This window comes from Sinohyriopsis cumingii, chromosome 1 (assembly GCF_028554795.1).
Source record: "Sinohyriopsis cumingii isolate HCF-2022 chromosome 1, ASM2855479v2, whole genome shotgun sequence".
Classification (NCBI taxonomy): domain Eukaryota; kingdom Metazoa; phylum Mollusca; class Bivalvia; order Unionida; family Unionidae; genus Sinohyriopsis; species Sinohyriopsis cumingii.
In genome coordinates this window covers 138832627-138846440 of record NC_142961.1, presented here as the reverse complement: position 1 = coordinate 138846440, position 13814 = coordinate 138832627, and the positions used below count along the sequence as shown (strand labels likewise).

Sequence of the window (13814 nt, the reverse complement as noted above, 5' to 3'; positions counted from 1 at the left end):
TTTTTCAAAACAGTTAATAGGAGTTCTACCTAACATTGAATTGTTTGGGACGGTTGGAGGTAACGAAATGGGCTGCCGTTGTGAACTGATGAGGAAAGATAATCACTCTAGCCAAACAGATACAAATTATATCCTCTTATGAGATTTATCAATGTAGTATATACAGAGGTCAGTCCATCCTAATATTCACAAAGTTGTAACATTTGTTAAAATAGTGAATGATAACTTCCCTGATTTAATAACCAGCATGTTTCAAACGAAAACTGCAGCCATTAATATGCGTAGAAATTTGTTTTAATGAAAATCTAAATTTTCCGTAGTATTCATACAAACTACACATATTGCACATCCAGCCACGTGGACCCCACATTTTAGACCCTGACATTCTTAGCAAGACAAACTCTTTCTTTGAAAACCTCTAAAACAATTTTAAGCCTTTCCATCTTGACGCCACCAGTTTGACATGGTGGCCTAATGTAAAATTTCTATTAGAGACGATAGTCTTCTCCCCATCTTACCATCAGATGCCAGTTTCAGTCTGAAATGGCTTAATATCCTACTATCCACCTACATTCTACATTCGAGAGAACAAAATACTTATTTGGATTGATAAAAGCGGATGATGCAAGAAGAAAAAAATGAACTGTCAGAAGTGGGATTTGAACCCAGCCCACATTCGTGGACCAGAACACTCTATATAGGTTTATAACCTTGAGTTTGGCGCCTCAGACCACTTGGCCATCCTGACATAAGTATAAGCGTCACGAAACTGACTAATTGTTGAAGGCTTCCATATATAAAAGCCCTATCTTTTGTAAAGTCATTTGAGTAATGTATGTTTTTATTAAAAATGTATATACTTTGCATACGATAAGTCCATTTTCCATAAACTAACGACAACTGTATTTGACGGGTCTTCTATTTACATTAGACTAATAAATGTTGGGCAACTTCCTCTGTTGTGCAATCTGCATCAGCCATTTTTGTCATATAACTCGCGTCCAAATGGAAGGCCATGGTGCTACAAAAACGGCGAATTTAAAATGCACCATAATTGAATGCATCGGACTGGCATACCTGCCGTGTATGATACGCGTATTGGTGGAAAAATGAATAGCTTCATTTTAATTAAATAATCTAAGGATAAATGTGTTTGTGTGTGTTTGTGTTTCTGTGCGTATATTTTAATTTCTCCTTTTGTAGTCTCTGTTTGTCTGTCCCCCTCCGATTTGAATTTGGCACAAACGTCTATCCCACGTACGATACACAAATTTGAATGAAATGCTGACAGTGAAGTGGTGAGTAAAGATAATCATTCTAACCAAAGAGACACAGTTCTCTCCTCATATGAAATGTATCAATGCAGTGTAACTTGAGGTCAGTCCGTCCTAAAATTGGCAAAGCTGCTGTAACAGTTGTTAAAGTGGTGAATGAAAAGTTGCCTGACTTGATATTCAGAATGTCTGAAATAAAATGTGCCGCTACTAACATACGTAACAATTTTGTCTTAATGGAAATCTTAAATTTCCCCTAGCGTTTATACAAACTACACATATTGAACGTACAGTTGCGTGGACCCAATATGTTAGACCCTGAGAATTTTAGCAAAACAAACTCTTTCCGTGAAAACCCTTAAACCACTTTTATGGCTTTCCATCTTGACGCCATCCTTTTCACCATGGCGGCCTAATGTTAGATTTCTGCTAGAGGCAACACTTTTCACCCTCTTTAACATCAGATGCCAGTTTGAGGCTGAAAAGGCTCAATATTCTACTATCGACTTACATTCGAGAGAATAAAATACTTATTTTGATTGATGCGAACGGATGATCCAAGAACAAAAAGTCAGCTGTCAGAAGTGGGATTTGAACCCACGCCCACATTCGTGGACCAGAACACTCTTTGTAGGTTAATAACCTTGAGTCTGGCGCCTTAGACCACTCGGCCATCCTGACATAAGCAAAAGCGTCACGAAACTGACTAATTGTTGAAGGCTTCCATATATAAAAGCCCTATCTTTTGTATAGTCATTGAGTAATGTATGTTTTTATTAAAAATGTATATACTTTGCATACGATAAGTCCATTTTCCATAAACTAACGACAACTGTATTTGACCGGTCTTCTATTTACATTAGACTGATAAATGTTGGGCAACTTCCTCTGGCATCAGCCATTTCTGTTATATAACTCGCGTCAAATGGAAGGCCATAGTGCTACAAAAACGGCGAATTTAAAATGTACCATAATTTAATGCATCGGACTAGCATACCTTCCGTGTATGATACGCGTATTGGTGGAAAAATCGATAGCTTCATTTTAATTAAATAATCAACGGATAAATGTATTTGTGTGTGTGTGTGTGTGTGTTTGTGTTTCTGTATGTATATTTTAATTTCTCCTTTTGTAGTCTCTGTTTGTCTGTCCCTCTCCGATTTGAATTTGGCACAAACGCCTATCCCACGTACGATACACAACTTGAATGAAATGCTGACAGTGAAGTGGTGAGTAAAGATAATCATTCTAGCCAAAAACACACAGTTCTCTCCTCATATGAAATGTATCAATGCAGTGTAACTTTAGGTCAGTCCGTCCTAAGATTGGCAAAGCTGCTGTAACAGTTGTTAAAGTGGTGAATGAAAATTTGCCTGACTTGATATTCAGCATGTCTGAAATAAAAAGTGCCGCTACTCACATACGTAACAATTTTGTCTTAATGGAAATCTTAAATTTCCCCTAGCGTTTATACAAACTACACATATTAAACGTACAGTTGCGTGGACCCAATATGTTAGACCCTGTAGAAGTTTAGCAAAACAAACTCTTTCCGTGAAAACCCTTAAACCACTTTTATGGCTTTCCATCTTGACGCCATCCTTTTCATCATGGCGGCCTAATGTTAGATTTCTGCTAGAGGCAACACTCTTCACCCTCTTTAACATCAGATGCCAGTTTGAGGCTGAAAAGGCTCAATATTCTACTATCGACTTACATTCGAGAGAATAAAATACTTATTTTGATTGATGCGAACGGATGATCCAAGAAAAAAAAGTCAGCTGTCAGAAGTTGGATTTGAACCCACGCCCACATTCGTGGAAAAGAACACTCTATGTAGGTTTATAACCTTGAGTCTGGCGCCTTAGACCACTCGGCCTTCCTGACATAGGTATAAGCTTCACGAAACTGACTAATTGTTGAAGGCTTCCATATATAAAAGCCCTTTCTTTTGTATAGTCATTGAGTAATGTATGTTTTTATTAAAAATGTATATACTTTGCAGACGATAAGTCTATTTTCCGTAAACTAACGACAACTGTATTTGACCGGTCTTCTATTTACATTAGGCTGATAAATGTTGGGTAACTTCCTCTGTTGTGCAATCTGCATCAGCCGTTTCTGTTATTTAACTCGTGTCCAAATGAAGGCCATGGTGCTACAAAAACGGCGAATTTAAAATGCACCATAATTGAATGCATCGGACTGGCATACATTCCGTGTGTGATACGCGTATTGCTGGAAAAATGAATAGCTTCATTTTAATTAAATAATCTACGGATAAACGTGTGTGTGTTTGTGTGTGTGTGTGTGTGTGTGTGTGTGTGTGTGTGTATCATAGAGGTTATGACACTGGAACATTTGCATAAGAAGAGAGACATCCCGAATGTGAAGTGATGTGATGTGATTTTGATTTTTAAGGTAGATTTAACAATTTCTCAGTCATATCGCTACGATGTCTGCAATGTGACAGTTTATAGTGATGTCTAGCACTGGGGCATCATGCCGCAGACATGTAGCATGATGTCCCACCCAGTCACATTATCCTGACACCAGGCCGACCAGTCCTAACACTAACCTCTTAATGCTGAACGCCAAGCGAGGCAGCTGTTAGCACCATTTTTTAAGTCTCTGGTACGACTCGGCCGGGGATCGAACCCACGACCTCCCGCATCCGAGGCGGACGCTCTAACCACTAGGCCACCCGAATGTGACATCTCATGAAGAAATGGAAATTCGAAATGTTTTCCTTGAGCCGGATATCGCTTAAATGCAAACGTTTAGCACGACATAAAGCATAAGAAAAGCTAGTTAATACATGGGAAAATGACAGAAATTACAGTCTCAACGTGGTATGTGCTGGCTGGTATATTACAGTAAAAAGTCCCTCCCCACCCCACCCTTGCCAATGGTTTCAATTTTGTAACTTTTCAGAAAAACGGATGGGGGAAAGTACTAAAAGTTGTTTGAACCAAATTTCAAGTTGACAAATAGATTCACAAATATGTCTGACTCTGATTTATGGATCATACAAAACAATTAGAATACATCAACTGTATTAGTTTGGGAAAATATTGATGGAAAAGAGAAGAAAAAAAACTCCTGGCTCCAACAAATTCCAAGCCACCCACACCCAGTCCCATATTATAATATGAAGTAACATAGTTATTTAACTTCAATGCATCCGTATGCTGATATCGGCATTCTATATCTGTTTAATATAAACCCTACCAACAATATTGAATTTGCAGCCATCCACTGTTACCACGGGCACTTGATTGTGGGGTTAACTAATGATAACGGGTCCCCGAGTGGACGAGTGGTCTAAAGCGCTCTCCGTTACGGATCACTGTCATCTCACCTCTCTCTGCGTGGGTTCGAGTCTCGGATTCGGCCAATGTGGGTATGTGACAAAGCTTGCCAGTAGCTTCTCGTGGGTCGATGGTTCTTTCCGGGATTTTCCCGGGTTCTTCATCCACCATTAATACTGGCGCCATTTATAGCCTATCGTTTCCTGAAAAATGGCGTTAAACCCTACAACAACAGAGTGTTATTATTGGTTTCCCCACTCAATCAAGTGCTTCTGAATGTTACAAATGATCATTATACAAAATACAGTCTGTAACAGTAATTTGTGTTATAAAAAAGATGCATTTATTTAATTTAGTTACTAATGGAATGGTATGACAAATATGCCTCGGGTTACATAGATGTTACTAACATGGCTAGTTGCTATCACTATATAAAGATCCTGTCTGTCAGGGCCTTCGAATGATACCAAAAAAAGATGTTGAATGAACCCCAAAGACGAAATTTGACACAAGACGGCCCTTGCCGAGGATTATTATTGCATGAGCTGTCCATACAAGAATACATACCAGTTGATCATTATAAATCTGGTAGCTCATTGGTTGTTCTTATTGATTCTGGTCCAGAGATAAAGATGATGCAAAAAGTAAAATGGCCAATCATGTCTTGCAATACAGTTTTCATGGTATAAAAGGTTTTAGATGGTCATTTGCCCTTTATCCAAATACAAAGGCATCACCAAGTGATCTTTCTATTTCAACCTGGAAATGGATTGATGAACTTTATGTATATCGCTTTAAGCCAACATTTCTGCTGCATGGATGGCTCAAGCAATATCCAAGCAATTCTTAAAATGCACTTTCTGCAAGAAATCTCACGGACACACAGATGATTGCTAAGCATTACAGAAACCCAATGAAGCAAATAAATTATCTTCGTGATGGACCAATGTCAGTTACTCAAGAAGATCAGGTACATTATTTTAACTATTGATTTGGAGGATTTTCATTAGAGCCTTCTCACTGTAGATGGCTTCTTTATCATCTGGAAGATGTGGATATATAGTTATAAGCGGAACCACAGTACACATCCTTTCCCAGTTTATCAGAAGCTTTCTGATGAGCATGATTTTCCAAATGATGCTCATAAGATGATTAACAAACTTGCTGTCGAAACTCTAAGCTAGGACAGGTTGAATTTGATGACTATGCACGAAAAAAGTGTCTGTGCCAGCACAGAAGGAACTAACAGCAGCAATGAATCTTCTGTAGCATTCAATTATTTTACTTTCCTTCTTTAGTGACAGTCTAAATATTCAACAGATGAAAATCTAATAAGACTTACTTTAGCGTATGCCTTGTTCTAGTCATGGGAAAACAAGTTACCGATTCAGACAGTGTCAATACGATATTTAAGAATTTAATGGCAACGGAAACAATGGAGGATCTTAATTTTAGTCTATTATAAATTCATGTCAATAATAAAGTTGCTTGTGTCAAAAATAGATTAAAGCATTGTATATTCCACAATTAACATCGATATTGTTGAAAATACGTTCTGCCAATAGAGTTCTCTGTATTATGGGGCTGCTACTAACCCAACATTTAATTCCTATCGTACAGGAAAATTTTCCAACATTATTATTATTCTATCATGATAAGGGAACCTGTTTTTAATTCTTTTCAGCTGTAGAGGTACAAGACAAAACTAGCATTACCATCGTGATTCTATACTTTGATGCAGGGATACAAATCAAAGGTCGACTAAATTACAATGAATTAAATTGTGGTCACAAAAAAAATATGAAATGCATAAATGCATAAAGACATCCATGGCTTACAACATTTTGTCTCTTTGAAAAGTGGTCTGAATCAAGAAGGTATTGTAGGAATAATTATACGCAATAGCCAAGAAACCTTGGAAATATAAATGACAACATCTTTGTACACTATCAGTACTTCTCACTGCAATCTAAACTCCTAAGTAGCTAATTTCTTACCAGTATTAAAGCTGGATGTATGAATCCAATTGTAAATTAAAACTGAATAAAACGGACACAATGCAGTTTCATCTGGCTTTATGTGCAATATTATCCTTTTCTGTGATCTCAATATATAGAAATTCAAAACGTGGTGATGTGAAGTGTAACTATCAGTTATATTGCTTTATTAATTGGATACATGCCCTGGATTTGTCATCCATCTCTACATCACTGTGTGCCTCCCATTGATCATAATGTTTTATTCGGTTCCATTCCGTCATTGAGATATGGGAAATTTCCAGTAATGCAAATTTAACTGGGAGACACTTTTCCGTTCACATAATACATAAAAAGTGAAGTTAACCCAAAACAAATACATTTCATTTAGAGTAATGTGAAATATAACCAAACGCAACCCATCTACCTCAGTATGTTGCTTTTGTGCAGTTAGCCCAAGGCAGTATAACATCATACATTTTAATATAATATTGTGTTAGGGCAAGCAAACTGATGAAAACTAATTATACAAGCATAAACTAAATGAAAGCTTTTGTTTTCTTGACAGCTTAATTCCTATATGAGATTCAAGAAATGAATAGTATTTACATTACGAAAAAGATTTACAAAGCAATTGTTAACAGTTTCTAAGTTAAAGTTCAGTTGAAATTTGGTTAATTACTCACATATTGACTGAATAAGTATACTATGTTTTAAAAAATTCTTTCTTCACAGACATCCAGAGTTCAAATATATATATATATATATATATATATATATATATATATATATATATATATATATATATATATATATATATATATTACAAAGAAAATACTACGAAACAAATCAATGTTTATCCATGTCAATAAGTGTTCAACACTTGTGAATTTTTCCAGCGAATGTCACACGATCTTGAACATTATATAAGGATCAGAACAACGCTTGTTTTTCTCCCTAACAAGTCAGAAAAACGACTTGACGTAAAAGACCGAAGCTATTCCTATTGCATATTTGCCAGGTTATACCGAGATGTAGCGATTGTTACCGATGTTCAAAAAGACTCTGTTAATCAAATAACCAATCACTGAAGCAATCACAATCGAATCTCATTCACTTCGAAGTAGGCTGGAAGCATCGAAGTTGATATTGTGTTAAAGTGTACAAGGCACGAAGCCACGGACAAACTTTGTGTAAATGTTGAGATTCAGAATTATCAAGGTACTTGAATATTACTTATGGGAAATGTGTGGAATGTCTTCTTTACGGTGATGTATGTTATGAGTGACTAAATGCGTGGATAGTATATAAAATTAAAACAGTCATCCAGGAGTCAGATTGTGACCTGCGAGAGTTATTTACCTTGTCTTAATTGGGAGTGTGTTATCGTTCGTTTCCCCATGAATCAAGTGCATGTACCGTGATGATACTGAAACAGAGATTTTCAATTAAACTGTGCTAATGCATCAGACTGGCAAGTTTTCTGTGTGTGTTACTCATATTGATAACAAAAATCTATAGCATCGTTCTTATTGAATAATCTACAGACAAATGTGTGTGTGTGTGTGTGTGTGTGTGTGTGTTTGTGTTTTCTAATTTTCGTTTCTTGTTTCTTATCGACCTCTTGTAACGATAAGATTTGTGTGAATAATTATTATATACTTCCTGGTGAAGAACCTACAAGACAATCTCTGTGTTCTAAAATATTGTTCTTATTCACCTTAAACGGTTATGCTCTGTGTAAATTGTCGTTTTTATTTTGTGAAACAAGCCACTAGAACTACAATACTGGTATATCAATAGAATGCAACAGTTATGTTTGCTGTTAAATATATTCTTGGAAATAATGAAATCTAACTTTTCATTTGACAAGTTGATATGATATAATTTTGATGCCCGTGGTATCCTGTTGTATTATTTCATCTTGGATATATTTAGACGCTAGAAGAAAGAAATCGAGCCAACACAATTATTTCTCCTGTGTTGAGAACAATATCCCAATTCACGATTATTATCCTTATATGATGAGGGATTTATGCTATTTTAAATTTTATTGTAGTGTTCATGTTTATTTCAATTAATTTGGTCTCTTGATTAAATCCGTTGCACGTTTCTCTACTTATTTAACTCAATTTCTTGCCTCTAATCATTGCACTCACTGGAACAATAGAAAGACTAAATACGCAATAAATTTATTAACTGACAATAACTATATAAACTAAAAATGGATACCTGTTTTATAATTGTAGGATCACATGATGTATACTCTTTGAATATCATTATAGTTTGAAATGGCTTGTGTTTATTTTCTCTTTTCTATGTAGAGATCCTCTCAAAATTGTTTCTATTTTATTTGTGTATATATTGTGAGTGAATGTTTGTGGAATGGAATGTATCGACGTTTCTTTTGTTTCTTGTACGTATTAATTTCGTTCTTTTCACTAATATATTCTATAATATATTATTTTATATCGGTCTACAGATACCAAGTTTTAGTGCCCTTAAGAGTTGCACGTATATTTAGCATATGGGGGTGTACACCTCCAGCCAGCAATACATCTGTAATTCGAAAGTAAATGAAATCATCTCTTTTTTTAAAAAAAAATCTAATAATTGAAAATAATTAGTAAATAATGCAAATAGACAAATTATAGGCTTTACATGTTTCTTATTTTAGCTTTGAGCACAAATATACAAACATTCTAGTAATGTTTTGGTGTTTATTAAATATATTAAGCATCAACATAAGCTCTAGTCACACCCACACGTATTGTCACCTGTAAAGAACATCAATGCATCATGGCTTAGGTGACAAAGATAGTCTTGTACTAGGTTAACTTATGTACAAACATCCGATGCACAGTTTGCTTTCTCATAAATCAACATTTTAAAAATATTTCTCTCAAATACACGATAGACTAAGGACATACAATGTGTATAGTGCCGTTTGGGTGTACTTCCAGTATACATGTGCACACTCAAATACGCTATCGATTATCTCCATTATTTACCTACATACGTACCCGTTACACTGACCTTTAGCCACTCTGTGTATGTCTGTCTCTCTGATCTATTTGACACTGTTGAAGGACCATTATGATGGGTGAACTTTCTTTCTATTGACTCCATAACTATCTACTTACGTACCCGTCACCTTGCCCTTTAGCCTTTCTCTCTCTCTCTAGCTCAACATTCGATTTGGCACAAAACATCTACCCCACGTTCGATACACAACTTTGATGTACATTTAGGCCAATATATTTGTCAAAAAATTAATTGGAGAGCTACCTAACATTGAATTGTTTGGGAGGATTGGAGGTAACAAAATGGGCTGTCAGTGTGAACTGATGATAAAAGATAATCACTCTAGCCAAAATGACACAAATTCTCTCCTCTGATGAGATCTATCAATGCAATGTATATACAGGTCAGTCCGTCCTAATATTGACAAAGTTGTAACATTTGTTCAAATGGTGAATGATTACTTCTCTGGTTTGACATCCAGCATGTTTTAAATGAAAACTGAAGCCATTAATATGCGTAGGAATTTGTTTTAATGAAAATCTTAAATTGCATTATTTACTAATTATTAAATATCTTAAATTGTGGGCACGTTAAAATATGATATATATAAATGCAAAAAGATATCCATGGCTTACAACATTTTATCTCTTTGAAAAGTGGTCTGAATCAGGAAGGTATAATAGATAAAAACACATTAGCAATAGCAAAGAAACCTTGGAAATATAAATGACAACATGTTTGTACACTATCAGTACTTCTCACTGCAATCTAACCTCCTAAGTAGATAATTTCTTGCCAGTATTAGATTTGGATGTATGCCATTCAACAGTAGATTAAAACTGAATAAAACGGACACAATCCATTTTCATCTGCCTAAGCTCTGTATTAATTTTACTTTCTTTTTGTGAAACAAACCACCAGAATTCCAATACTGGTATATCAATAGAATGCAACAGTTATGTTTGCTGTTAAATATATTCTTGGAAATAATGAAATCTAACTTTTCATTTGACGAGTTGATATTATATAATTTTGATGCCCGTGGTATCCTGTTGTATTATTTCAACATTGGATATAATTAGACGCTAGAAGAAAGAAATCGAGCCAACACAATTATTTCTCCTGAGTTGAGAACAATATCCCAATTCACGATTATTATCTTTATATGATCAGGGATTTATGCTATTTTAAATTGTATTGTAGTGTTCATGTTTTATTTCAATTAATTTGGTCTCTTGATTAAATCCGTTGCACATTTTTCTACTTATTTAACTCAATTTCTTGTCTCATTGGAACAATAGAAATACTAAATGCACAATAAATTTATTAACTGACAATAACTATATAAACTAAAAATGGATATCTGTTTTATAATTGTAGGATCACATGATGTATACTCTTTGAATATCATTATAGTTTGAAATGGCTTGTGTTTATTTTATCTTTTCTATGTAAAGATCCTCTCAAAATTGTTTCTATTTTATTTGTGTATATATTATGAACGAATGTTTGTGGAATGGAATGTATCGACGTTTCTTTATTTTCTTTTACATATTAATTTCGTTTTTTCACTAATATATTCTATAGTATATTATTTTATATCGGTCAACAGATACAACGTCTTAGTGCCCTTAAGAGTTGTACATATATTTAGCATATGGGGGTGTACACCTCCAGCAAGCAATATCTTTTAAGAACTAATAAATGAAAATAATTAGTAAAGAATGCAAATAGACAAAATATAGGCTTTACATTTTTCTTATTTTAGCTTTGACAACAAATACACAAACATTCTAGTAAACTTTTGGTGTTTGATAAATATATTAAGCATCAACATAAGCTCTAGTCACACCCACACGTATTGTCACCTGTAAAGAACATCAATGCATCATGGCTTAAGTGACAAAGATAGTCTTGTACTAGGTTAACTTATGTACAAACATCCGATGTACAGTTTGCTTTTTTAATAAATCAACATTTTAAAAATATTTCTCTCAAATACACGATAGACTAAGGACATACAATGTGTATAGTGCCGTTTGGGTGTACTTCCAGTAAACATGGGCACACTCAAATACGCTATCTATTATCTGCCATATTTACCTACATACGTACCCGTTACCCTGACCTTTAACCACTAAATGTGTGTCTGTATGTCTGTTTCTCTGATCGATTTGTCACTTTTGAGGGACCTATATGATGGGTGAACTTTCTTTCTATTGACTCCATAACTATCTACTTACGTATCCATCACCTTGCCCTTTAGCCTTTCTCTCTCTCTCTCTCTCTCTCTCTCTCTCTCTCTCTCTCTCTCTCTCTCAACATTTGATTTGTCTCAAAACATCTACCCCAACTTTGACGTACATTTATGCCAATATATTTTTCAAAACAGTTAATAGGAGTTCTACCTAACATTGAATTGTTTGGGACGGTTGGAGGTAACGAAATGGGCTGCCGTTGTGAACTGATGAGGAAAGATAATCACTCTAGCCAAACAGATACAAATTATATCCTCTTATGAGATTTATCAATGTAGTATATACAGAGGTCAGTCCATCCTAATATTCACAAAGTTGTAACATTTGTTAAAATAGTGAATGATAACTTCCCTGATTTAATAACCAGCATGTTTCAAACGAAAACTGCAGCCATTAATATGCGTAGAAATTTGTTTTAATGAAAATCTAAATTTTCCGTAGTATTCATACAAACTACACATATTGCACATCTAGCCACGTGGACCCCACATTTTAGACCCTGACATTCTTAGCAAGACAAACTCTTTCTTTGAAAACCTCTAAAACAATTTTAAGCCTTTCCATCTTGACGCCACCAGTTTGACATGGTGGCCTAATGTAAAATTTCTATTAGAGACGATAGTCTTCTCCCCATCTTACCATCAGATGCCAGTTTCAGTCTGAAATGGCTTAATATCCTACTATCCACCTACATTCTACATTCGAGAGAACAAAATACTTATTTGGATTGATAAAAGCGGATGATGCAAGAAGACAAAAATGAACTGTCAGAAGTGGGATTTGAACCCAGCCCACATTCGTGGACCAGAACACTCTATATAGGTTTATAACCTTGAGTCTGGCGCCTTAGACCACTTGGCCATCCTGACATAAGTATAAGCGTCACGAAACTGACTAATTGTTGAAGGCTTCCATATATAAAAGCCCTATCTTTTGTAAAGTCATTTGAGTAATGTATGTTTTTATTAAAAATGTATATACTTTGCATACGATAAGTCCATTTTCCATAAACTAACGACAACTGTATTTGACGGGTCTTCTATTTACATTAGACTAATAAATGTTGGGCAACTTCCTCTGTTGTGCAATCTGCATCAGCCATTTTTGTCATATAACTCGCGTCCAAATGGAAGGCCATGGTGCTACAAAAACGGCGAATTTAAAATGCACCATAATTGAATGCATCGGACTGGCATACCTGCCGTGTATGATACGCGTATTGGTGGAAAAATGAATAGCTTCATTTTAATTAAATAATCTACGGATAAATGTGTTTGTGTGTGTTTGTGTTTCTGTGCGTATATTTTAATTTCTCCTTTTGTAGTCTCTGTTTGTCTGTCCCCCTCCGATTTGAATTTGGCACAAACGTCTATCCCACGTACGATACACAAATTTGAATGAAATGCTGACAGTGAAGTGGTGAGTAAAGATAATCATTCTAACCAAAGAGACACAGTTCTCTCCTCATATGAAATGTATCAATGCAGTGTAACTTGAGGTCAGTCCGTCCTAAGATTGGCAAAGCTGCTGTAACAGTTGTTAAAGTGGTGAATGAAAAGTTGCCTGACTTAATATTCAGAATGTCTGAAATAAAATGTGCCGCTACTAACATACGTAACAATTTTGTCTTAATGGAAATCTTAAATTTCCCCTAGCGTTTATACAAACTACACATATTGAACGTACAGTTGCGTGGACCCAATATGTTAGACCCTGAGAATTTTAGCAAAACAAACTCTTTCCGTGAAAACCCTTAAACCACTTTTATGGCTTTCCATCTTGACGCCATCCTTTTCACCATGGCGGCCTAATGTTAGATTTCTGCTAGAGGCAACACTTTTCACCCTCTTTAACATCAGATGCCAGTTTGAGGCTGAAAAGGCTCAATATTCTACTATCGACTTACATTCGAGAGAATAAAATACTTATTTTGATTGATGCGAACGGATGATCCAAGAACAAAAAGTCAGC

General features: G+C 35.3%; 1 non-coding gene across 1 annotated transcript; it reads right to left on the bottom strand.

The window, feature by feature from the left end:
* Window positions 1–1850: 1850 nt before the first annotated feature.
* Trnal-caa (transfer RNA leucine (anticodon CAA)) lies at window positions 1851–1955 on the bottom strand. Its single transcript has 2 exons — window positions 1918–1955; window positions 1851–1896 (listed from the first exon to the last, which is right to left on the bottom strand). It is a non-coding gene; the product is annotated as a tRNA-Leu (tRNA).
* Window positions 1956–13814: the final 11859 nt, after the last annotated feature.